The sequence below is a fragment of the Gadus macrocephalus genome, chromosome 16, assembly GCF_031168955.1.
Source record: "Gadus macrocephalus chromosome 16, ASM3116895v1".
Classification (NCBI taxonomy): Eukaryota; Metazoa; Chordata; class Actinopteri; order Gadiformes; family Gadidae; genus Gadus; species Gadus macrocephalus.
Genome location: NC_082397.1, coordinates 12,439,783 through 12,441,838, shown reverse-complemented (window position 1 = coordinate 12,441,838; position 2,056 = coordinate 12,439,783).

Here is a 2,056-nt window from a genome sequence, read left to right as displayed (position 1 = left end):
CCAAACTTCAGAACTCAATACACAAGGCTTAACTCTAAACTACAGGGCAGCACTGCAATGGAATTGTATCAGTCACTTTAGAAAGCCCCATTTTCTTTAAATTGATTTTCATGCACTTTCACTGAGCACTTCGATAGATCCCACTCATAGGGCAAACCATTTTAGAAATGCTAATGTCAAAAGGGTGCCTATAAAGCCTCTTTTCTGGAGGACATGCATGGCTGATATATATGACGAGTAGGAAATGTAGTGAAATATTTATCTCTTCTTAGCATGGACATGGGTTGGGGTACTGGCACAGACAGACAGAGGATTGGAGGTCTTGTTATTAAGTCCTGTTATAAGTTGGCATGAGGTTTGCTGTATGCTGTATGAGCCTCCCTAGAGTGGGAGGAGTGCGGGTGTTTTGCCCACAGCTGTTGCCTGTGTTGTTGGGAGGAGAGGAGATGGTCCTGCAAACAAACTTGGGATACAGGAAGTCAGCTAAGCAGTCCTTACCTTCAACACCATTGTTTACACACACACACACACACACACACACACACACACACACACACACACACACACACACACACACACACACACACACTGCGATTACACTTACACTTGCACACGCACAACCTTCGAGCCTTGGGCCTCTTAAGTTATTTCTCTTATTTTTCTCTCTCGGCTGTATCTCCTTGGCTATTTCTGTTACAAGTTAGCTGCTTCTTAGACAATACTATTTACCCCCTAAGACACAAAGAATGAAATCTCAACAGTTGTGTGTTTCCTCCTCCAAGCAGGAAACACACACACACACACGCGCGCGCGCAGACGATACTGACAATGGCGGGGTCAGTTTCTGGCTCTGCTTTTTCGTTTCCAGAGCTGAGGCCGTGGTAGTCACTGTTTGACTATTCGTCCATCTGCTGTTCTCAGATGGATGAGATCCAAAGTATCAGATCATAATCGGCAATCTGACATGTGGACAATGTCGACGCTATTGCGGAGGTTATAAGTGTGATTTTATTAAACCAAGGATTCTGAGGTGGCTGATTCGATGCGCCTGTTTCATCGCAACGCTTTGAGTGCTCCCGGAGCAACGAAGCGTCTGCACCTGTCATGTTGGGACTTTGCCATGGGCGGGTGAATGATTTGCAAAGCATTTGGGTGGCCATCGTGACCAGAAATGCAATGTCTAATGGTGTCTTGTCGTCAGGTACATTATTTGTATATTGAGAGGGCCTGGAACTGAACTTTAACGTGTATTAGGTTTCATATTGTTAATTGATGCAACGTTGAGATCAGCCTCTCCTCATTATCCTTCCCCCAACGTTCATTATATTTCTCTAGCACAACCCCCCCAACTCCCAAACACACACCTTCAGCTGGGTGGTGTTCTTACAGTAACCACATCTAGTCCCCCATCTCTCCCCAGCGAATAGCAGAGCTACTTCGAGAGCGTTTCTTTTTCGTTGTTTATTATTCTATGCTATAATGCAACAACTAAAATGCGGCCGAGTGACTCAACGATCTACCAAAGTTATTCAGCTTCCAAACAACTAAATCTTAAACTAAATCTCACAAACACACCCACGCCCACAACTACAACCACATACGCACAAACACACACATGCACATGCAAATACAGGATGCAGTGGGGTTTTGCATGTGCAATGCAGCCATCCGCTGTTACGGTTGGTCCTAATGTGTGCACTCGCGTCACAACCATACTGAGCTTGTTGTGCTCTCTGTCCTATCATCCAAGATATTCATTTCTTCAGCTCACAGAACCACAGATCTACTAGTACTAGATAAGTGTCCAGAGGTACTTGGCACCTTGTGATTATGAGAGGGTTTTAGTTCTAGATAGTTTCATATTCAACCCACGTTTATCTATATATATATATATATATATGCATACATACAAATCAGGCACTTTTATGTTCTCCGGTCATTTTATTTGTCTCTTTTCTTCTAATGTACCATTACAATACTAGGCAAACACGTGCCTGCTGTCATGATAGACAGTAACAGGTTGATACCTCCCCCCTACCCCCACGCATGCACACAC